Consider the following 25,106-nt stretch of genomic DNA (forward strand, 5'->3'; position numbering starts at 1 on the left):
TCCCTGCCCTGGGAGTGTGTGATGGGACAGTGGAGAGGGAGCCTCACTCTGTATCTTACCCGTGCTGTACCTGCCCTGGGAGTGTGTGATGGGACAGTGTAGAGGGCGATTCACTCTGTATCTAACCCAAAATCATTAACATCTTTTCCAGATACTGCCAGGGCTTCTGAGTTCGTCCTGCATTTTGTACAGATACACACACTCACACACACACACACTCACACACACACACACACACACACACACACACACACACACACACACACACACACACACACACACACACACACACACACACACACACACACACCCCTAAATGAGCGCAGATAAACATTTCTCTCAGTCTCTCAGCTCCCTCTGCTGACAGTGTCACAGAATAGCAGAGCTAATGGTTAAACAAGAAATAAACTGTTTTTTTCCTCTTCCTTTCTTCTTCTTTTATTTATCGTTTGTCCCTGCCTTTGTAATCTGTTATGGGACAGTGTAGAGGGAGATTCACTCTGTATTTAACCTCGGCTGCCGCTGTCCTGGGGGTGTGTGATGGGACAGTGCAGAGGGAGATTCACTCTGTATCTATCCCGTACTGTCCCTGTCCTTAGAGTGTGTGATGGGACAGTGTAGAGGGAGATTCACTCTGTATCTAACCCTTGCTCTCCCTGTCCTGGGTGTGTGTGATGGGACAGTGTAGCGGGAGCTTCACTCTGTATCTAACCCCTGCTGTCCCAGTCCTGGGAGTGTGTGATGGGACAGTGTAGAGGGAGCTTCACTCTGTATCTAACCCGTGGTTTCTTTGTCCTGGGAGTGTGTGATGGGACAGTGTAGAGGGAGCTTCACTCTGTATTTAACCAGTGCTGTCCCTGTCCTGGGAGTATGTGATGGGACAGTGTAGAGGGAGCTTCACTCTGTATCTAACCCGTGCTGTCCCTGTCCTGGGAGTGTGTGATGGGACAGTGTAGAGGGAGTTTCACTCTGTATCTAACCCGTGCTGTCCCTGCCCTGGGAGTGTGTGATGGGACAGTGTAGAGGGAGCTTAACTCTATATCTAACCCGTGCTGTCCCTGCCCTGGGAGTGTGTGATGGGACAGTGTAGAGGGAGTTTCACTCTGTATCTAACCCATGCTGTACCTGCCCTGGCAGTGTGTGATGGGACAGTGTAGAGGGAGCTTCACTCTGTATCTAACCAGTGCTGTACATGCCCTGGGAGTGTGTGATGGGACAGTGTAGAGGGAGATTCACTCTGTATCTAACCCGTGCTGTCCCTGTCCTGGGAGTGTGTGATGGGACAGTGTAGAGGGAGATTCACTCTGTATCTAAACCGTGCTGTCCCTGTCCTGGGAGTCTGTGATGGGACAGTTGGTGGGAGCTTAACTCTGTATCTAACCCGTGCTGTCCCTGCCTTGGGAGTGAGTGTTGGGACAGTGTAGAGGGAGATTCACTCTGTATCTATCCCATACTGTCCCTGTCCTGAGAGTGTGTGATGGGACAGTGTAGAGGGAGATTCATTCTGTATCTAACCCGTGCTGTCCCTGTCCTGGGAGTGTGTGATGGGACAGTGTAGAGGGAGCTTCGCTCTGTATCTAACCCGTGCTGTCCCTGTCCCAGGAGTGTGTGATGGGACAGTGCAGAGGGATCTTCACTCTGTATCTAACCCGTGCTGTCCCTGTCCTGGGGTTGTGTGATGGGACAGTGTAGAGGGAGCTTCACTCTTTATCTAACCCGAGCTGTCCCTGTCCTGGGAGTGTGTGATGGGACAGTGTAGAGGGAGCTTTACTCGGTATCTAACCTGTGCTGTCCCTGTCCTGGGAGTGTGTGATGGGACAGTGTAGAGGGAGATTCACTCTGTATCTAACCCGTGCTGTCCCTGTCCTGGGAGTCTGTGATGGGACAGTGGGTGGGAGCTTAGCTCTGTATCTAACCCGTGCTGTCGCTGTCCTGGTAGTGTGTGATGGGACAGTGTAGAGGGCGATTCACTCTGTATCTAACCCGTGTTGTCCCTGTCCTGGGAGTGTGTGATGGGACAGTGTAGAGGAAGATTCACATCTGTATCTAACCCGTGCTATCCCTGTCCTGGGAGTGTGTGATGGGACAGTGTAGAGGGAGCTTCACTCTGTACCTAACCCGTGCTGTCCCTGTCCTGGGAGTGTGTGAAGGGACAGTGTAGAGGGAGCTTCACTCTGTATCTAACCCGTGCTGTCCCTGCCCTGGGATTGTGTGATGGGACAGTGTAGAGGGAGCTTCACTCTGTATCTAGCCTGTGCTGTCCCGGCCCTGGGAATGTGTGATGGGACAGTGTAGAGGGAGCTTCACTCTGTATCTAACCCGTGCTGTCCCTGCCCTGGGAGTGTTTGATGGGACAGTGTAGAGGGAACTTCACTCTGTACCTAACCCGTGCTGTCCCTGCCCTGGGAGTGTGTGATGGGACAGTGTAGAGGGAGCTTCACTCTGTATCTAACCCGTGCTGTCCCTGTCCTGGGAGTGTGTGATGGGACAGTGTAGAGGGAGATTCACATCTGTATCTAACCCAAAATCATTTACATCTTTTCCAGATACTGCCAGGGCTTCTGAGTTCGTCCTGCATTTTGTACAGATACACACACACACACACACACACACACACACACACACACACACACACACACACACACACACACACACAGACACACACACACACACACACACACACACACACACACACACACACACACACCCCCCTAAATGAGCGCAGATTAACATTTCTCTCAGTCTCTCAGCTCCCTCTGCTGACAGTGTCACAGAATAGCAGAGCTAATGGTTAAACAAGAAATAAACTGTTTTTTTCCTCTTCCTTTCTTCTTCTTTTATTTATCGTTTGTCCCTGCCTTTGTAATCTGTTATGGGACAGTGTAGAGGGAGATTCACTCTGTATTTAACCTCGGCTGCCGCTGTCCTGGGGGTGTGTGATGGGACAGTGCAGAGGGAGATTCACTCTGTATCTATCCCGTACTGTCCCTGTCCTTAGAGTGTGTGATGGGACAGTGTAGAGGGAGATTCACTCTGTATCTATCCCGTGCTGTCCCTGCCCTCGGAGTGTGTGATGGGACAGTGTAGAGGGAGATTCACATCTGTATCGAACCCGTGCTGTCCCTGTCCTGGGAGTGTGTGATGGGACAGTGTTGAGGGAGCTTCACTCTGTATCTAACCCATGCTGTCCCTGTCCTGGGAGTGTGTGATGGGACAGTGTAGAGGGAGCTTCACTCTGTACCTAACCCGTGCTGTCCCTGTCTTGGGTGTGTGTGATGGGACAGTGTAGAGGGAGCTTCACTCTGTATCTAGCCCGTGCTGTCCCTGCCCTGGGAGTGTGTGATGGGACAGTGTAGAGGGATCTTCGCTCTGTATCTAACCTGTGCTGTCCCGGCCCTGGGAGTGTGTAATGGGACAGTGGAGAGGGAGCTTCACTCTGTATCTAACCCGTGATGTCCCTGCCCTGGGAGTGTGTGATGGGACAGTGGAGAGGGAGCCTCACTCTGTATCTTACCCGTGCTGTACCTGCCCTGGGAGTGTTTGATGGGACAGTGTAGAGGGCGATTCACTCTGTATCTAACCCAAAATCATTTACATCTTTTCCAGATACTGCCAGGGCTTCTGAGTTCGTCCTGCATTTTGTACAGATACACACACACACTCACACACACACACACACACACACACACACACACACACACACACACACACACACACACACACACACACACACACACACACACACACACACACACACACACACACACCCTAAATGAGCGCAGATAAACATTTCTCTCAGTCTCTCAGCTCCCTCTGCTGACAGTGTCACAGAATAGCAGAGCTAATGGTTAAACAAGAAATAAACTGTTTTTTTCCTCTTCCTTTCTTCTTCTTTTATTTATCGTTTGTCCCTGCCTTTGTAATCTGTTATGGGACAGTGTAGAGGGAGATTCACTCTGTATTTAACCTCGGCTGCCGCTGTCCTGGGGGTGTGTGATGGGACAGTGCAGAGGGAGATTCACTCTGTATCTATCCCGTACTGTCCCTGTCCTTAGAGTGTGTGATGGGACAGTGTAGAGGGAGATTCACTCTGTATCTAACCCTTGCTCTCCCTGTCCTGGGTGTGTGTGATGGGACAGTGTAGCGGGAGCTTCACTCTGTATCTAACCCCTGCTGTCCCAGTCCTGGGAGTGTGTGATGGGACAGTGTAGAGGGAGCTTCACTCTGTATCTAACCCGTGGTTTCTTTGTCCTGGGAGTGTGTGATGGGACAGTGTAGAGGGAGCTTCACTCTGTATTTAACCAGTGCTGTCCCTGTCCTGGGAGTATGTGATGGGACAGTGTAGAGGGAGCTTCACTCTGTATCTAACCCGTGCTGTCCCTGTCCTGGGAGTGTGTGATGGGACAGTGTAGAGGGAGTTTCACTCTGTATCTAACCCGTGCTGTCCCTGCCCTGGGAGTGTGTGATGGGACAGTGTAGAGGGAGCTTAACTCTATATCTAACCCGTGCTGTCCCTGCCCTGGGAGTGTGTGATGGGACAGTGTAGAGGGAGTTTCACTCTGTATCTAACCCGTGCTGTACCTGCCCTGGCAGTGTGTGATGGGACAGTGTAGAGGGAGCTTCACTCTGTACCTAACCCGTGCTGTACATGCCCTGGGAGTGTGTGATGCGACAGTGTAGAGGGAGATTCACTCTGTATCTAACCCGTGCTGTCCCTGTCCTGGGAGTGTGTGATGGGACAGTGTAGAGGGAGATTCACTCTGTATCTAACCCGTGCTGTCCCTGTCCTGGGAGTCTGTGATGGGACAGTTGGTGGGAGCTTAACTCTGTATCTAACCCGTGCTGTCCCTGCCTTGGGAGTGAGTGTTGGGACAGTGTAGAGGGAGATTCACTCTGTATCTATCCCATACTGTCCCTGTCCTGAGAGTGTGTGATGGGACAGTGTAGAGGGAGATTCATTCTGTATCTAACCCGTGCTGTCCCTGTCCTGGGAGTGTGTGATGGGACAGTGTAGAGGGAGCTTCGCTCTGTATCTAACCCGTGCTGTCCCTGTCCCAGGAGTGTGTGATGGGACAGTGCAGAGGGAGCTTCACTCTGTATCTAACCCGTGCTGTCCCTGTCCTGGGGTTGTGTGATGGGACAGTGTAGAGGGAGCTTCACTCTTTATCTAACCCGAGCTGTCCCTGTCCTGGGAGTGTGTGATGGGACAGTGTAGAGGGAGCTTTACTCTGTATCTAACCTGTGCTGTCCCTGTCCTGGGAGTGTGTGATGGGACAGTGTAGAGGGAGATTCACTCTGTATCTAACCCGTGCTGTCCCTGTCCTGGGAGTCTGTGATGGGACAGTGGGTGGGAGCTTAGCTCTGTATCTAACCCGTGCTGTCGCTGTCCTGGTAGTGTGTGATGGGACAGTGTAGAGGGCGATTCACTCTGTATCTAACCCGTGTTGTCCCTGTCCTGGGAGTGTGTGATGGGACAGTGTAGAGGAAGATTCACATCTGTATCTAACCCGTGCTATCCCTGTCCTGGGAGTGTGTGATGGGACAGTGTAGAGGGAGCTTCACTCTGTACCTAACCCGTGCTGTCCCTGTCCTGGGAGTGTGTGAAGGGACAGTGTAGAGGGAGCTTCACTCTGTATCTAACCCGTGCTGTCCCTGCCCTGGGATTGTGTGATGGGACAGTGTAGAGGGATCTTCACTCAGTATCTAGCCTGTGCTGTCCCGGCCCTGGGAATGTGTGATGGGACAGTGTAGAGGGAGCTTCACTCTGTATCTAACCCGTGCTGTCCCTGCCCTGGGAGTGTTTGATGGGACAGTGTAGAGGGAGCTTCACTCTGTACCTAACCCGTGCTGTCCCTGCCCTGGGAGTGTGTGATGGGACAGTGTAGAGGGAGATTCACATCTGTATCTAACCCGTGCTGTCCCTGTCCTGGGAGTGTGTGATGGGACAGTGTAGAGGGAGCTTCACTCTGTATCTAACCCGTGCTGTCCCTGCCCTGGGAGTGTGTGATGGGACAGTGTAGAGGGAGCTTCACTCTGTATCTAACCCGTGCTGTCCCTGTCCTGGGAGTGTGTGATGGGACAGTGTAGAGGGAGATTCACATCTGTATCTAACCCAAAATCATTTACATCTTTTCCAGATACTGCCAGGGCTTCTGAGTTCGTCCTGCATTTTGTTCAGATACACACACACACACACACACACACACACACACACACACACACACACACACACACACACACACACACAGACACACACACACACACACACACACACACACACACACACACACACACACACACACCCCTAAATGAGCGCAGATTAACATTTCTCTCAGTCTCTCAGCTCCCTCTGCTGACAGTGTCACAGAATAGCAGAGCTAATGGTTAAACAAGAAATAAACTGTTTTTTTCCTCTTCCTTTCTTCTTCTTTTATTTATCGTTTGTCCCTGCCTTTGTAATCTGTTATGGGACAGTGTAGAGGGAGATTCACTCTGTATTTAACCTCGGCTGCCGCTGTCCTGGGGGTGTGTGATGGGACAGTGCAGAGGGAGATTCACTCTGTATCTATCCCGTACTGTCCCTGTCCTTAGAGTGTGTGATGGGACAGTGTAGAGGGAGATTCACTCTGTATCTAACCCGTGCTGTCCCTGCCCTCGGAGTGTGTGATGGGACAGTGTAGAGGGAGATTCACATCTGTATCTAACCCGTGCTGTCCCTGTCCTGGGAGTGTGTGATGGGACAGTGTTGAGGGAGCTTCACTCTGTATCTAACCCATGCTGTCCCTGTCCTGGGAGTGTGTGATGGGACAGTGTAGAGGGAGCTTCACTCTGTACCTAACCCGTGCTGTCCCTGTCTTGGGTGTGTGTGATGGGACAGTGTAGAGGGAGCTTCACTCTGTATCTAGCCCGTGCTGTCCCTGCCCTGGGAGTGTGTGATGGGACAGTGTAGAGGGATCTTCGCTCTGTATCTAACCTGTGCTGTCCCGGCCCTGGGAGTGTGTAATGGGACAGTGCAGAGGGAGCTTCACTCTGTATCTAACCCGTGATGTCCCTGCCCTGGGAGTGTGTGATGGGACAGTGGAGAGGGAGCCTCACTCTGTATCTTACCCGTGCTGTACCTGCCCTGGGAGTGTGTGATGGGACAGTGTAGAGGGCGATTCACTCTGTATCTAACCCAAAATCATTAACATCTTTTCCAGATACTGCCAGGGCTTCTGAGTTCGTCCTGCATTTTGTACAGATACACACACTCACACACACACACACTCACACACACACACACACACACACACACACACACACACACACACACACACACACACACACACACACACACACACACACACACACACACACACACACACACACACACACCCCTAAATGAGCGCAGATAAACATTTCTCTCAGTCTCTCAGCTCCCTCTGCTGACAGTGTCACAGAATAGCAGAGCTAATGGTTAAACAAGAAATAAACTGTTTTTTTCCTCTTCCTTTCTTCTTCTTTTATTTATCGTTTGTCCCTGCCTTTGTAATCTGTTATGGGACAGTGTAGAGGGAGATTCACTCTGTATTTAACCTCGGCTGCCGCTGTCCTGGGGGTGTGTGATGGGACAGTGCAGAGGGAGATTCACTCTGTATCTATCCCGTACTGTCCCTGTCCTTAGAGTGTGTGATGGGACAGTGTAGAGGGAGATTCACTCTGTATCTAACCCTTGCTCTCCCTGTCCTGGGTGTGTGTGATGGGACAGTGTAGCGGGAGCTTCACTCTGTATCTAACCCCTGCTGTCCCAGTCCTGGGAGTGTGTGATGGGACAGTGTAGAGGGAGCTTCACTCTGTATCTAACCCGTGGTTTCTTTGTCCTGGGAGTGTGTGATGGGACAGTGTAGAGGGAGCTTCACTCTGTATTTAACCAGTGCTGTCCCTGTCCTGGGAGTATGTGATGGGACAGTGTAGAGGGAGCTTCACTCTGTATCTAACCCGTGCTGTCCCTGTCCTGGGAGTGTGTGATGGGACAGTGTAGAGGGAGTTTCACTCTGTATCTAACCCGTGCTGTCCCTGCCCTGGGAGTGTGTGATGGGACAGTGTAGAGGGAGCTTAACTCTATATCTAACCCGTGCTGTCCCTGCCCTGGGAGTGTGTGATGGGACAGTGTAGAGGGAGTTTCACTCTGTATCTAACCCGTGCTGTACCTGCCCTGGCAGTGTGTGATGGGACAGTGTAGAGGGAGCTTCACTCTGTATCTAACCCGTGCTGTACATGCCCTGGGAGTGTGTGATGGGACAGTGTAGAGGGAGATTCACATCTGTATCTAACCCAAAATCATTTACATCTTTTCCAGATACTGCCAGGGCTTCTGAGTTCGTCCTGCATTTTGTACAGATACACACACACACACACACACACACACACACACACACTCACACACACACACACACACACACACACACACACACACACACACACACACACACACACAGACACACACACACACACACACACACACACACACACAGACACACACACACACACACACACACACACACACACCCCTAAATGAGCGCAGATTAACATTTCTCTCAGTCTCTCAGCTCCCTCTGCTGACAGTGTCACAGAATAGCAGAGCTAATGGTTAAACAAGAAATAAACTGTTTTTTTCCTCTTCCTTTCTTCTTCTTTTATTTATCGTTTGTCCCTGCCTTTGTAATCTGTTATGGGACAGTGTAGAGGGAGATTCACTCTGTATTTAACCTCGGCTGCCGCTGTCCTGGGGGTGTGTGATGGGACAGTGCAGAGGGAGATTCACTCTGTATCTATCCCGTACTGTCCCTGTCCTTAGAGTGTGTGATGGGACAGTGTAGAGGGAGATTCACTCTGTATCTAACCCGTGCTGTCCCTGCCCTCGGAGTGTGTGATGGGACAGTGTAGAGGGAGATTCACATCTGTATCTAACCCGTGCTGTCCCTGTCCTGGGAGTGTGTGATGGGACAGTGTTGAGGGAGCTTCACTCTGTATCTAACCCATGCTGTCCCTGTCCTGGGAGTGTGTGATGGGACAGTGTAGAGGGAGCTTCACTCTGTACCTAACCCGTGCTGTCCCTGTCTTGGGTGTGTGTGATGGGACAGTGTAGAGGGAGCTTCACTCTGTATCTAGCCCGTGCTGTCCCTGCCCTGGGAGTGTGTGATGGGACAGTGTAGAGGGATCTTCGCTCTGTATCTAACCTGTGCTGTCCCGGCCCTGGGAGTGTGTAATGGGACAGTGGAGAGGGAGCTTCACTCTGTATCTAACCCGTGATGTCCCTGCCCTGGGAGTGTGTGATGGGACAGTGGAGAGGGAGCCTCACTCTGTATCTTACCCGTGCTGTACCTGCCCTGGGAGTGTTTGATGGGACAGTGTAGAGGGCGATTCACTCTGTATCTAACCCAAAATCATTTACATCTTTTCCAGATACTGCCAGGGCTTCTGAGTTCGTCCTGCATTTTGTACAGATACACACACTCACACACACACACACTCACACACACACACACACACACACACACACACACACACACACACACACACACACACACACACACACACACACACACACACACACACACACACACCCCTAAATGAGCGCAGATAAACATTTCTCTCAGTCTCTCAGCTCCCTCTGCTGACAGTGTCACAGAATAGCAGAGCTAATGGTTAAACAAGAAATAAACTGTTTTTTTCCTCTTCCTTTCTTCTTCTTTTATTTATCGTTTGTCCCTGCCTTTGTAATCTGTTATGGGACAGTGTAGAGGGAGATTCACTCTGTATTTAACCTCGGCTGCCGCTGTCCTGGGGGTGTGTGATGGGACAGTGCAGAGGGAGATTCACTCTGTATCTATCCCGTACTGTCCCTGTCCTTAGAGTGTGTGATGGGACAGTGTAGAGGGAGATTCACTCTGTATCTAACCCTTGCTCTCCCTGTCCTGGGTGTGTGTGATGGGACAGTGTAGCGGGAGCTTCACTCTGTATCTAACCCCTGCTGTCCCAGTCCTGGGAGTGTGTGATGGGACAGTGTAGAGGGAGCTTCACTCTGTATCTAACCCGTGGTTTCTTTGTCCTGGGAGTGTGTGATGGGACAGTGTAGAGGGAGCTTCACTCTGTATTTAACCAGTGCTGTCCCTGTCCTGGGAGTATGTGATGGGACAGTGTAGAGGGAGCTTCACTCTGTATCTAACCCGTGCTGTCCCTGTCCTGGGAGTGTGTGATGGGACAGTGTAGAGGGAGTTTCACTCTGTATCTAACCCGTGCTGTCCCTGCCCTGGGAGTGTGTGATGGGACAGTGTAGAGGGAGCTTAACTCTATATCTAACCCGTGCTGTCACTGCCCTGGGAGTGTGTGATGGGACAGTGTAGAGGGAGTTTCACTCTGTATCTAACCCGTGCTGTACCTGCCCTGGCAGTGTGTGATGGGACAGTGTAGAGGGAGCTTCACTCTGTATCTAACCCGTGCTGTACATGCCCTGGGAGTGTGTGATGCGACAGTGTAGAGGGAGATTCACTCTGTATCTAACCCGTGCTGTCCCTGTCCTGGGAGTGTGTGATGGGACAGTGTAGAGGGAGATTCACTCTGTATCTAACCCGTGCTGTCCCTGTCCTGGGAGTCTGTGATGGGACAGTTGGTGGGAGCTTAACTCTGTATCTAACCCGTGCTGTCCCTGCCTTGGGAGTGAGTGTTGGGACAGTGTAGAGGGAGATTCACTCTGTATCTATCCCATACTGTCCCTGTCCTGAGAGTGTGTGATGGGACAGTGTAGAGGGAGATTCATTCTGTATCTAACCCGTGCTGTCCCTGTCCTGGGAGTGTGTGATGGGACAGTGTAGAGGGAGCTTCGCTCTGTATCTAACCCGTGCTGTCCCTGTCCCAGGAGTGTGTGATGGGACAGTGCAGAGGGAGCTTCACTCTGTATCTAACCCGTGCTGTCCCTGTCCTGGGGTTGTGTGATGGGACAGTGTAGAGGGAGCTTCACTCTTTATCTAACCCGAGCTGTCCCTGTCCTGGGAGTGTGTGATGGGACAGTGTAGAGGGAGCTTTACTCTGTATCTAACCTGTGCTGTCCCTGTCCTGGGAGTGTGTGATGGGACAGTGTAGAGGGAGATTCACTCTGTATCTAACCCGTGCTGTCCCTGTCCTGGGAGTCTGTGATGGGACAGTGGGTGGGAGCTTAGCTCTGTATCTAACCCGTGCTGTCGCTGTCCTGGTAGTGTGTGATGGGACAGTGTAGAGGGCGATTCACTCTGTATCTAACCCGTGTTGTCCCTGTCCTGGGAGTGTGTGATGGGACAGTGTAGAGGAAGATTCACATCTGTATCTAACCCGTGCTATCCCTGTCCTGGGAGTGTGTGATGGGACAGTGTAGAGGGAGCTTCACTCTGTACCTAACCCGTGCTGTCCCTGTCCTGGGAGTGTGTGAAGGGACAGTGTAGAGGGAGCTTCACTCTGTATCTAACCCGTGCTGTCCCTGCCCTGGGATTGTGTGATGGGACAGTGTAGAGGGATCTTCACTCTGTATCTAGCCTGTGCTGTCCCGGCCCTGGGAATGTGTGATGGGACAGTGTAGAGGGAGCTTCACTCTGTATCTAACCCGTGCTGTCCCTGCCCTGGGAGTGTTTGATGGGACAGTGTAGAGGGAGCTTCACTCTGTACCTAACCCGTGCTGTCCCTGCCCTGGGAGTGTGTGATGGGACAGTGTAGAGGGAGATTCACATCTGTATCTAACCCGTGCTGTCCCTGTCCTGGGAGTGTGTGATGGGACAGTGTAGAGGGAGCTTCACTCTGTATCTAACCCGTGCTGTCCCTGCCCTGGGAGTGTGTGATGGGACAGTGTAGAGGGAGCTTCACTCTGTATCTAACCCGTGCTGTCCCTGTCCTGGGAGTGTGTGATGGGACAGTGTAGAGGGAGATTCACATCTGTATCTAACCCAAAATCATTTACATCTTTTCCAGATACTGCCAGGGCTTCTGAGTTCGTCCTGCATTTTGTACAGATACACACACACACACACACACACACACACACACACACACACACACACACACACACACACACACACAGACACACACACACACACACACACACACACACACACACACACACACACACACACACACACACCCCTAAATGAGCGCAGATTAACATTTCTCTCAGTCTCTCAGCTCCCTCTGCTGACAGTGTCACAGAATAGCAGAGCTAATGGTTAAACAAGAAATAAACTGTTTTTTTCCTCTTCCTTTCTTCTTCTTTTATTTATCGTTTGTCCCTGCCTTTGTAATCTGTTATGGGACAGTGTAGAGGGAGATTCACTCTGTATTTAACCTCGGCTGCCGCTGTCCTGGGGGTGTGTGATGGGACAGTGCAGAGGGAGATTCACTCTGTATCTATCCCGTACTGTCCCTGTCCTTAGAGTGTGTGATGGGACAGTGTAGAGGGAGATTCACTCTGTATCTAACCCGTGCTGTCCCTGCCCTCGGAGTGTGTGATGGGACAGTGTAGAGGGAGATTCACATCTGTATCTAACCCGTGCTGTCCCTGTCCTGGGAGTGTGTGATGGGACAGTGTTGAGGGAGCTTCACTCTGTATCTAACCCATGCTGTCCCTGTCCTGGGAGTGTGTGATGGGACAGTGTAGAGGGAGCTTCACTCTGTACCTAACCCGTGCTGTCCCTGTCCTGGGGTTGTGTGATGGGACAGTGTAGAGGGAGCTTCACTCTGTATCTAGCCCGTGCTGTCCCTGCCCTGGGAGTGTGTGATGGGACAGTGTAGAGGGATCTTCGCTCTGTATCTAACCTGTGCTGTCCCGGCCCTGGGAGTGTGTAATGGGACAGTGCAGAGGGAGCTTCACTCTGTATCTAACCCGTGATGTCCCTGCCCTGGGAGTGTGTGATGGGACAGTGGAGAGGGAGCCTCACTCTGTATCTTACCCGTGCTGTACCTGCCCTGGGAGTGTGTGATGGGACAGTGTAGAGGGCGATTCACTCTGTATCTAACCCAAAATCATTAACATCTTTTCCAGATACTGCCAGGGCTTCTGAGTTCGTCCTGCATTTTGTACAGATACACACACTCACACACACACACACTCACACACACACACACACACACACACACACACACACACACACACACACACACACACACACACACACACACACACACACACACACACACACACACACACCCCTAAATGAGCGCAGATAAACATTTCTCTCAGTCTCTCAGCTCCCTCTGCTGACAGTGTCACAGAATAGCAGAGCTAATGGTTAAACAAGAAATAAACTGTTTTTTTCCTCTTCCTTTCTTCTTCTTTTATTTATCGTTTGTCCCTGCCTTTGTAATCTGTTATGGGACAGTGTAGAGGGAGATTCACTCTGTATTTAACCTCGGCTGCCGCTGTCCTGGGGGTGTGTGATGGGACAGTGCAGAGGGAGATTCACTCTGTATCTATCCCGTACTGTCCCTGTCCTTAGAGTGTGTGATGGGACAGTGTAGAGGGAGATTCACTCTGTATCTAACCCTTGCTCTCCCTGTCCTGGGTGTGTGTGATGGGACAGTGTAGCGGGAGCTTCACTCTGTATCTAACCCCTGCTGTCCCAGTCCTGGGAGTGTGTGATGGGACAGTGTAGAGGGAGCTTCACTCTGTATCTAACCCGTGGTTTCTTTGTCCTGGGAGTGTGTGATGGGACAGTGTAGAGGGAGCTTCACTCTGTATTTAACCAGTGCTGTCCCTGTCCTGGGAGTATGTGATGGGACAGTGTAGAGGGAGCTTCACTCTGTATCTAACCCGTGCTGTCCCTGTCCTGGGAGTGTGTGATGGGACAGTGTAGAGGGAGTTTCACTCTGTATCTAACCCGTGCTGTCCCTGCCCTGGGAGTGTGTGATGGGACAGTGTAGAGGGAGCTTAACTCTATATCTAACCCGTGCTGTCCCTGCCCTGGGAGTGTGTGATGGGACAGTGTAGAGGGAGTTTCACTCTGTATCTAACCCGTGCTGTACCTGCCCTGGCAGTGTGTGATGGGACAGTGTAGAGGGAGCTTCACTCTGTATCTAACCCGTGCTGTACATGCCCTGGGAGTGTGTGATGGGACAGTGTAGAGGGAGATTCACATCTGTATCTAACCCAAAATCATTTACATCTTTTCCAGATACTGCCAGGGCTTCTGAGTTCGTCCTGCATTTTGTACAGATACACACACACACACACACACACACACACACACACACTCACACACACACACACACACACACACACACACACACACACACACACACACAGACACACACACACACACACACACACACACACACACACAGACACACACACACACACACACACACACACACACCCCTAAATGAGCGCAGATTAACATTTCTCTCAGTCTCTCAGCTCCCTCTGCTGACAGTGTCACAGAATAGCAGAGCTAATGGTTAAACAAGAAATAAACTGTTTTTTTCCTCTTCCTTTCTTCTTCTTTTATTTATCGTTTGTCCCTGCCTTTGTAATCTGTTATGGGACAGTGTAGAGGGAGATTCACTCTGTATTTAACCTCGGCTGCCGCTGTCCTGGGGGTGTGTGATGGGACAGTGCAGATGGAGATTCACTCTGTATCTATCCCGTACTGTCCCTGTCCTTAGAGTGTGTGATGGGACAGTGTAGAGGGAGATTCACTCTGTATCTAACCCGTGCTGTCCCTGCCCTCGGAGTGTGTGATGGGACAGTGTAGAGGGAGATTCACATCTGTATCTAACCCGTGCTGTCCCTGTCCTGGGAGTGTGTGATGGGACAGTGTTGAGGGAGCTTCACTCTGTATCTAACCCATGCTGTCCCTGTCCTGGGAGTGTGTGATGGGACAGTGTAGAGGGAGCTTCACTCTGTACCTAACCCGTGCTGTCCCTGTCCTGGGAGTGTGTGATGGGACAGTGTTGAGGGAGCTTCACTCTGTATCTAACCCATGCTGTCCCTGTCCTGGGAGTGTGTGATGGGACAGTGTAGAGGGAGCTTCACTCTGTACCTAACCCGTGCTGTCCCTGTCTTGGGTGTGTGTGATGGGACAGTGTAGAGGGAGCTTCACTCTGTATCTAGCCCGTGCTGTCCCTGCCCTGGGAGTGTGTGATGGGACAGTGTAGAGGGATCTTCGCTCTGTATCTAACCTGTGCTGTCCCGGCCCTGGGAGTGTGTAATGGGACAGTGGAGAGGGAGCTTCACTCTGTATCTAACCCGTGATGTCCCTGCCCTGGGAGTGTGTGATGGGACAGTGGAGAGGGAGCCTCACTCTGTATCTTACCCGTGCTGTACCTGCCCTGGGAGTGTTTGATGGGACAGTGTAGAGGGCGATTCACTCTGTATCTAACCCAAAATCATTTACATCTTTTCCAGATACTGCCAGGGCTTCTGAGTTCGTCCTGCATTTTGTACAGATACACACACTCACACACACACACACTCACACACACACACACACACACAGACACACACACACACACACACACACACACACACACACACACACACACACACACACACACCCCTAAATGAGCGCAGATAAACATTTCTCTCAGTCTCTCAGCTCCCTCTGCTGACAGTGTCACAGAATAGCAGAGCTAATGGTTAAACAAGAAATAAACTGTTTTTTTCCTCTTCCTTTCTTCTTCTTTTATTTATCGTTTGTCCCTGCCTTTGTAATCTGTTATGGGACAGTGTAGAGGGAGATTCACTCTGTATTTAACCTCGGCTGCCGCTGTCCTGGGGGTGTGTGATGGGACAGTGCAGAGGGAGATTCACTCTGTATCTATCCCGTACTGTCCCTGTCCTTAGAGTGTGTGATGGGACAGTGTAGAGGGAGATTCACTCTGTATCTAACCCTTGCTCTCCCTGTCCTGGGTGTGTGTGATGGGACAGTGTAGCGGGAGCTTCACTCTGTATCTAACCCCTGCTGTCCCAGTCCTGGGAGTGTGTGATGGGACAGTGTAGAGGGAGCTTCACTCTGTATCTAACCCGTGGTTTCTTTGTCCTGGGAGTGTGTGATGGGACAGTGTAGAGGGAGCTTCACTCTGTATTTAACCAGTGCTGTCCCTGTCCTGGGAGTATGTGATGGGACAGTGTAGAGGGAGCTTCACTCTGTATCTAACCCGTGCAGTCCCTGTCCTATGAGTGTGTGATGGGACAGTGTAGAGGGAGTTTCACTCTGTATCTAACCCGTGCTGTCCCTGCCCTGGGAGTGTGTGATGGGACAGTGTAGAGGGAGCTTAACTCTATATCTAACCCGTGCTGTCCCTGCCCTGGGAGTGTGTGATGGGACAGTGTAGAGGGAGTTTCACTCTGTATCTAACCCGTGCTGTACCTGCCCTGGCAGTGTGTGATGGGACAGTGTAGAGGGAGCTTCACTCTGTATCTAACCCGTGCTGTACATGCCCTGGGAGTGTGTGATGCGACAGTGTAGAGGGAGATTCACTCTGTATCTAACCCGTGCTGTCCCTGTCCTGGGAGTGTGTGATGGGACAGTGTAGAGGGAGATTCACTCTGTATCTAACCCGTGCTGTCCCTGTCCTGGGAGTCTGTGATGGGACAGTTGGTGGGAGCTTAACTCTGTATCTAACCCGTGCTGTCCCTGCCTTGGGAGTGAGTGTTGGGACAGTGTAGAGGGAGATTCACTCTGTATCTATCCCATACTGTCCCTGTCCTGAGAGTGTGTGATGGGACAGTGTAGAGGGAGATTCATTCTGTATCTAACCCGTGCTGTCCCTGTCCTGGGAGTGTGTGATGGGACAGTGTAGAGGGAGCTTCGCTCTGTATCTAACCCGTGCTGTCCCTGTCCCAGGAGTGTGTGATGGGACAGTGCAGAGGGAGCTTCACTCTGTATCTAACCCGTGCTGTCCCTGTCCTGGGGTTGTGTGATGGGACAGTGTAGAGGGAGCTTCACTCTTTATCTAACCCGAGCTGTCCCTGTCCTGGGAGTGTGTGATGGGACAGTGTAGAGGGAGCTTTACTCTGTATCTAACCTGTGCTGTCCCTGTCCTGGGAGTGTGTGATGGGACAGTGTAGAGGGAGATTCACTCTGTATCTAACCCGTGCTGTCCCTGTCCTGGGAGTCTGTGATGGGACAGTGGGTGGGAGCTTAGCTCTGTATCTAACCCGTGCTGTCGCTGTCCTGGTAGTGTGTGATGGGACAGTGTAGAGGGCGATTCACTCTGTATCTAACCCGTGTTGTCCCTGTCCTGGGAGTGTGTGATGGGACAGTGTAGAGGAAGATTCACATCTGTATCTAACCCGTGCTATCCCTGTCCTGGGAGTGTGTGATGGGACAGTGTAGAGGGAGCTTCACTCTGTACCTAACCCGTGCTGTCCCTGTCCTGGGAGTGTGTGAAGGGACAGTGTAGAGGGAGCTTCACTCTGTATCTAACCCGTGCTGTCCCTGCCCTGGGATTGTGTGATGGGACAGTGTAGAGGGATCTTCACTCTGTATCTAGCCTGTGCTGTCCCGGCCCTGGGAATGTGTGATGGGACAGAGTAGAGGGAGCTTCACTCTGTATCTAACCCGTGCTGTCCCTGCCCTGGGAGTGTTTGATGGGACAGTGTAGAGGGAGCTTCACTCTGTACCTAACCCGTGCTGTCCCTGCCCTGGGAGTGTGTGATGGGACAGTGTAGAGGGAGATTCACATCTGTATCTAACCCGTGCTGTCCCTGTCCTGGGAGTGTGTGATGGGACAGTGTAGAGGGAGCTTCACTCTGTATCTAACCCGTGCTGTCCCTGCCCTGGGAGTGTGTGATGGGACAGTGTAGAGGGAGCTTCACTCTGTATCTAACCCGTGCTGTCCCTGTCCTGGGAGTGTGTGATGGGACAGTGTAGAGGGAGATTCACATCTGTATCTAACCCAAAATCATTTACATCTTTTCCAGATACTGCCAGGGCTTCTGAGTTCGTCCTGCATTTTGTACAGATACACACACACACACACACACACACACACACACACACACACACACACACACACACACACACACACACACACACACACACACACACACACACACACACACACACACACACACACACCCCTAAATGAGCGCAGATTAACATTTCTCTCAGTCTCTCAGCTTCCTCTGCTGACAGTGTCACAGAATAGCAGAGCTAATGGTTAAACAAGAAATAAACTGTTTTTTTCCTCTTCCTTTCTTCTTCTTTTATTTATCGTTTGTCCCTGCCTTTGTAATCTGTTATGGGACAGTGTAGAGGGAGATTCACTCTGTATTTAACCTCGGCTGCCGCTGTCCTGGGGGTGTGTGATGGGACAGTGCAGAGGGAGATTCACTCTGTATCTATCCCGTACTGTCCCTGTCCTTAGAGTGTGTGATGGGACAGTGTAGAGGGAGATTCACTCTGTATCTAACCCGTGCTGTCCCTGCCCTCGGAGTGTGTGATGGGACAGTGTAGAGGGAGATTCACATCTGTATCTAACCCGTGCTGTCCCTGTCCTGGGAGTGTGTGATGGGACAGTGTTGAGGGAGCTTCACTCTGTATCTAACCCATGCTGTCCTTGTCCTGGGAGTGTGTGATGGGACAGTGTAGAGGGAGCTTCACTCTGTACCTAACCCGTGCTGTCCCTGTCTTGGGTGTGTGTGATGGGACAGTGTAGAGGGAGCTTCACTCTGTATCTAGCCCGTGCTGTCCCTGCCCTGGGAGTGTGTGATGGGACAGTGTAGAGGGATCTTCGCTCTGTATCTAACCTGTGCTGTCCCGGCCCTGGGAGTGTGTAATGGGACAGTGCAGAGGGAGCTTCACTCTGTATCTAACCCGTGATGTCCCTGCCCTGGGAGTGTGTGATGGGACAGTGGAGAGGGAGCCTCACTCTGTATCTTACCCGTGCTGTACCTGCCCTGGGAGTGTGTGATGGGACAGTGTAGAGGGCGATTCACTCTGTATCTAACCCAAAATCATTAACATCTTTTCCAGATACTGCCAGGGCTTCTGAGTTCGTCCTGCATTTTGTACAGATACACACACTCACACACACACACACTCACACACACACACACACACACACACACACACACACACACACACACACACACACACACACACACACACACACACACACACACACACACACACACACACACACCCCTAAATGAGCGCAGATAAACATTTCTCTCAGTCTCTCAGCTCCCTCTGCTGACAGTGTCACAGAATAGCAGAGCTAATGGTTAAACAAGAAATAAACTGTTTTTTTCCTCTTCCTTTCTTCTTCTTTTATTTATCGTTTGTCCCTGCCTTTGTAATCTGTTATGGGACAGTGTAGAGGGAGATTCACTCTGTATTTAACCTCGGCTGCCGCTGTCCTGGGGGTGTGTGATGGGACAGTGCAGAGGGAGATTCACTCTGTATCTATCCCGTACTGTCCCTGTCCTTAGAGTGTGTGATGGGACAGTGTAGAGGGAGATTCACTCTGTATCTAACCCTTGCTCTCCCTGTCCTGGGTGTGTGTGATGGGACAGTGTAGCGGGAGCTTCACTCTGTATCTAACCCCTGCTGTCCCAGTCCTGGGAGTGTGTGATGGGACAGTGTAGAGGGAGCTTCACTCTGTATCTAACCCGTGGTTTCTTTGTCCTGGGAGTGTGTGATGGGACAGTGTAGAGGGAGCTTCACTCTGTATTTAACCAGTGCTGTCCCTGTCCTGGGAGTATGTGATGGGACAGTGTAGAGGGAGCTTCACTCTGTATCTAACCCGTGCTGTCCCTGTCCTGGGAGTGTGTGATGGGACAGTGTAGAGGGAGTTTCACTCTGTATCTAACCCGTGCTGTCCCTGCCCTGGGAGTGTGTGATGGGACAGTGTAGAGGGAGCTTAACTCTATATCTAACCCGTGCTGTCCCTGCCCTGGGAGTGTGTGATGGGACAGTGTAGAGGGAGTTTCACTCTGTATCTAACCCGTGCTGTACCTGCCCTGGCAGTGTGTGATGGGACAGTGTAGAGGGAGCTTCACTCTGTATCTAACCCGTGCTGTACATGCCCTGGGAGTGTGTGATGGGACAGTGTAGAGGGAGATTCACATCTGTATCTAACCCAAAATCATTTACATCTTTTCCAGATACTGCCAGGGCTTCTGAGTTCGTCCTGCATTTTGTACAGATACACACACACACACTCACACACACACACACACACTCACACACACACACACACACACACACACACACACACACACACACACACACACACAGACACACACACACACACACACACACACACACACACACAGACACACACACACACACACACACACACACACACCCCTAAATGAGCGCAGATTAACATTTCTCTCAGTCTCTCAGCTCCCTCTGCTGACAGTGTCACAGAATAGCAGAGCTAATGGTTAAACAAGAAATAAACTGTTTTTTTCCTCTTCCTTTCTTCTTCTTTTATTTATCGTTTGTCCCTGCCTTTGTAATCTGTTATGGGACAGTGTAGAGGGAGATTCACTCTGTATTTAACCTCGGCTGCCGCTGTCCTGGGGGTGTGTGATGGGACAGTGCAGAGGGAGATTCACTCTGTATCTATCCCGTACTGTCCCTGTCCTTAGAGTGTGTGATGGGACAGTGTAGAGGGAGATTCACTCTGTATCTAACCCGTGCTGTCCCTGCCCTCGGAGTGTGTGATGGGACAGTGTAGAGGGAGATTCACATCTGTATCTAACCCGTGCTGTCCCTGTCCTGGGAGTGTGTGATGGGACAGTGTTGAGGGAGCTTCACTCTGTATCTAACCCATGCTGTCCCTGTCCTGGGAGTGTGTGATGGGACAGTGTAGAGGGAGCTTCACTCTGTACCTAACCCGTGCTGTCCCTGTCTTGGGTGTGTGTGATGGGACAGTGTAGAGGGAGCTTCACTCTGTATCTAGCCCGTGCTGTCCCTGCCCTGGGAGTGTGTGATGGGACAGTGTAGAGGGATCTTCGCTCTGTATCTAACCTGTGCTGTCCCGGCCCTGGGAGTGTGTAATGGGACAGTGGAGAGGGAGCTTCACTCTGTATCTAACCCGTGATGTCCCTGCCCTGGGAGTGTGTGATGGGACAGTGGAGAGGGAGCCTCACTCTGTATCTTACCCGTGCTGTACCTGCCCTGGGAGTGTTTGATGGGACAGTGTAGAGGGCGATTCACTCTGTATCTAACCCAAAATCATTTACATCTTTTCCAGATACTGCCAGGGCTTCTGAGTTCGTCCTGCATTTTGTACAGATACACACACTCACACACACACACACTCACACACACACACACACACACACACACACACACACACACACACACACACACACACACACACACACACACACACACACACACACACACACACACACACACCCCTAAATGAGCGCAGATAAACATTTCTCTCAGTCTCTCAGCTCCCTCTGCTGACAGTGTCACAGAATAGCAGAGCTAATGGTTAAACAAGAAATAAACTGTTTTTTTCCTCTTCCTTTCTTCTTCTTTTATTTATCGTTTGTCCCTGCCTTTGTAATCTGTTATGGGACAGTGTAGAGGGAGATTCACTCTGTATTTAACCTCGGCTGCCGCTGTCCTGGGGGTGTGTGATGGGACAGTGCAGAGGGAGATTCACTCTGTATCTATCCCGTACTGTCCCTGTCCTTAGAGAGTGTGATGGGACAGTGTAGAGGGAGATTCACTCTGTATCTAACCCTTGCTCTCCCTGTCCTGGGTGTGTGTGATGGGACAGTGTAGCGGGAGCTTCACTCTGTATCTAACCCCTGCTGTCCCAGTCCTGGGAGTGTGTGATGGGACAGTGTAGAGGGAGCTTCACTCTGTATCTAACCCGTGGTTTCTTTGTCCTGGGAGTGTGTGATGGGACAGTGTAGAGGGAGCTTCACTCTGTATTTAACCAGTGCTGTCCCTGTCCTGGGAGTATGTGATGGGACAGTGTAGAGGGAGCTTCACTCTGTATCTAACCCGTGCTGTCCCTGTCCTGGGAGTGTGTGATGGGACAGTGTAGAGGGAGTTTCACTCTGTATCTAACCCGTGCTGTCCCTGCCCTGGGAGTGTGTGATGGGACAGTGTAGAGGGAGCTTAACTCTATATCTAACCCGTGCTGTCCCTGCCCTGGGAGTGTGTGATGGGACAGTGTAGAGGGAGTTTCACTCTGTATCTAACCCGTGCTGTACCTGCCCTGGCAGTGTGTGATGGGACAGTGTAGAGGGAGCTTCACTCTGTATCTAACCCGTGCTGTACATGCCCTGGGAGTGTGTGATGGGACAGTGTAGAGGGAGATTCACTCTGTATCTAACCCGTGCTGTCCCTGTCCTGGGAGTGTGTGATGGGACAGTGTAGAGGGAGATTCACTCTGTATCTAACCCGTGCTGTCCCTGTCCTGGGAGTCTGTGATGGGACAGTTGGTGGGAGCTTAACTCTGTATCTAACCCGTGCTGTCCCTGCCTTGGGAGTGAGTGTTGGGACAGTGTAGAGGGAGATTCACTCTGTATCTATCCCATACTGTCCCTGTCCTGAGAGTGTGTGATGGGACAGTGTAGAGGGAGATTCATTCTGTATCTAACCCGTGCTGTCCCTGTCCTGGGAGTGTGTGATGGGACAGTGTAGAGGGAGCTTCGCTCTGTATCTAACCCGTGCTGTCCCTGTCCCAGGAGTGTGTGATGGGACAGTGCAGAGGGAGCTTCACTCTGTATCTAACCCGTGCTGTCCCTGTCCTGGGGTTGTGTGATGGGACAGTGTAGAGGGAGCTTCACTCTTTATCTAACCCGAGCTGTCCCTGTCCTGGGAGTGTGTGATGGGACAGTGTAGAGGGAGCTTTACTCTGTATCTAACCTGTGCTGTCCCTGTCCTGGGAGTGTGTGATGGGACAGTGTAGAGGGAGATTCACTCTGTATCTAACCCGTGCTGTCCCTGTCCTGGGAGTCTGTGATGGGACAGTGGGTGGGAGCTTAGCTCTGTATCTAACCCGTGCTGTCGCTGTCCTGGTAGTGTGTGATGGGACAGTGTAGAGGGCGATTCACTCTGTATTTAACCCGTGTTGTCCCTGTCCTGGGAGTGTGTGATGGGACAGTGTAGAGGAAGATTCACATCTGTATCTAACCCGTGCTATCCCTGTCCTGGGAGTGTGTGATGGGACAGTGTAGAGGGAGCTTCACTCTGTACCTAACCCGTGCTGTCCCTGTCCTGGGAGTGTGTGAAGGGACAGTGTAGAGGGAGCTTCACTCTGTATCTAACCCGTGCTGTCCCTGCCCTGGGATTGTGTGATGGGACAGTGTAGAGGGATCTTCACTCTGTATCTAGCCTGTGCTGTCCCGGCCCTGGGAATGTGTGATGGGACAGTGTAGAGGGAGCTTCACTCTGTATCTAACCCGTGCTGTCCCTGCCCTGGGAGTGTTTGATGGGACAGTGTAGAGGGAGCTTCACTCTGTACCTAACCCGTGCTGTCCCTGCCCTGGGAGTGTGTGATGGGACAGTGTAGAGGGAGATTCACATCTGTATCTAACCCGTGCTGTCCCTGTCCTGGGAGTGTGTGATGGGACAGTGTAGAGGGAGCTTCACTCTGTATCTAACCCGTGCTGTCCCTGCCCTGGGAGTGTGTGATGGGACAGTGTAGAGGGAGCTTCACTCTGTATCTAACCCGTGCTGTCCCTGTCCTGGGAGTGTGTGATGGGACAGTGTAGAGGGAGATTCACATCTGTATCTAACCCAAAATCATTTACATCTTTTCCAGATACTGCCAGGGCTTCTGAGTTCGTCCTGCATTTTGTACAGATACACACACACACACGCACACACACACACACACACACACACACACACACACACACACACACACACACACACAGACACACACACACACACACACACACACACACACACACACACACACACACACACACACACACACACACACACACACCCCTAAATGAGCGCAGATTAACATTTCTCTCAGTCTCTCAGCTCCCTCTGCTGACAGTGTCACAGAATAGCAGAGCTAATGGTTAAACAAGAAATAAACTGTTTTTTTCCTCTTCCTTTCTTCTTCTTTTATTTATCGTTTGTCCCTGCCTTTGTAATCTGTTATGGGACAGTGTAGAGGGAGATTCACTCTGTATTTAACCTCGGCTGCCGCTGTCCTGGGGGTGTGTGATGGGACAGTGCAGAGGGAGATTCACTCTGTATCTATCCCGTACTGTCCCTGTCCTTAGAGTGTGTGATGGGACAGTGTAGAGGGAGATTCACTCTGTATCTAACCCGTGCTGTCCCTGCCCTCGGAGTGTGTGATGGGACAGTGTAGAGGGAGATTCACATCTGTATCTAACCCGTGCTGTCCCTGTCCTGGGAGTGTGTGATGGGACAGTGTTGAGGGAGCTTCACTCTGTATCTAACCCATGCTGTCCCTGTCCTGGGAGTGTGTGATGGGACAGTGTAGAGGGAGCTTCACTCTGTACCTAACCCGTGCTGTCCCTGTCTTGGGTGTGTGTGATGGGACAGTGTAGAGGGAGCTTCACTCTGTATCTAGCCCGTGCTGTCCCTGCCCTGGGAGTGTGTGATGGGACAGTGTAGAGGGATCTTCGCTCTGTATCTAACCTGTGCTGTCCCGGCCCTGGGAGTGTGTAATGGGACAGTGGAGAGGGAGCTTCACTCTGTATCTAACCCGTGATGTCCCTGCCCTGGGAGTGTGTGATGGGACAGTGGAGAGGGAGCCTCACTCTGTATCTTACCCGTGCTGTACCTGCCCTGGGAGTGTGTGATGGGACAGTGTAGAGGGCGATTCACTCTGTATCTTACCCAAAATCATTAACATCTTTTCCAGATACTGCCAGGGCTTCTGAGTTCGTCCTGCATTTTGTACAGATACACACACTCACACACACACACACTCACACACACACACACACACACACACACACACACACACACACACACACACACACACACACACACACACACACACACACACACACACACACACCCCTAAATGAGCGCAGATAAACATTTCTCTCAGTCTCTCAGCTCCCTCTGCTGACAGTGTCACAGAATAGCAGAGCTAATGGTTAAACAAGAAATAAACTGTTTTTTTCCTCT

Source organism: Hemitrygon akajei, chromosome 23, assembly GCF_048418815.1.
Source record: "Hemitrygon akajei chromosome 23, sHemAka1.3, whole genome shotgun sequence".
NCBI lineage: Eukaryota > Metazoa > Chordata > Chondrichthyes > Myliobatiformes > Dasyatidae > Hemitrygon > Hemitrygon akajei.